We start from the raw sequence: 284 nt of genomic DNA, 5'->3' as shown, positions 1-284 counted from the left end.
TGTGAACATAAATGTCGTAGGTAGACTTATTCCCATCGCTATAGGGTACGTGTCTGTACAAATCATGATGGGAAGGTANGTAGTATTGTGGTGTATACAATATTGTATCATAACATTATTGTGAACATAAATGTCGTAGGTAGACTTATTCCCATCGCTAAAAGGAGGGTTTGAACCTCCAACCTTTTGGTTAACAACCACACGCTCTAGCCAACTGAGCTATTCCAACTAATTATTTGTAACAGCTCAAGCCCACTACACTCTTATAAGCAATGTTTCATCCC

The 284-nt window shown here is 38.9% G+C and overlaps 1 non-coding gene across 1 annotated transcript; it reads right to left on the bottom strand.

Annotated features, from left to right (window-relative positions):
- Window positions 1–155: 155 nt before the first annotated feature.
- TRNAN-GUU lies at window positions 156–229 on the bottom strand. Its single transcript has one exon. It is a non-coding gene; the product is annotated as a tRNA-Asn (tRNA).
- Between the last annotated feature and the right edge of the window lie 55 nt (window positions 230–284).

Source organism: Cucurbita pepo, unplaced genomic scaffold, assembly GCF_002806865.2.
Source record: "Cucurbita pepo subsp. pepo cultivar mu-cu-16 unplaced genomic scaffold, ASM280686v2 Cp4.1_scaffold016838, whole genome shotgun sequence".
In the NCBI taxonomy this organism is placed as follows: Eukaryota; Viridiplantae; Streptophyta; class Magnoliopsida; order Cucurbitales; family Cucurbitaceae; genus Cucurbita; species Cucurbita pepo.
This window is presented reverse-complemented; position numbering and strand designations above follow the sequence as displayed.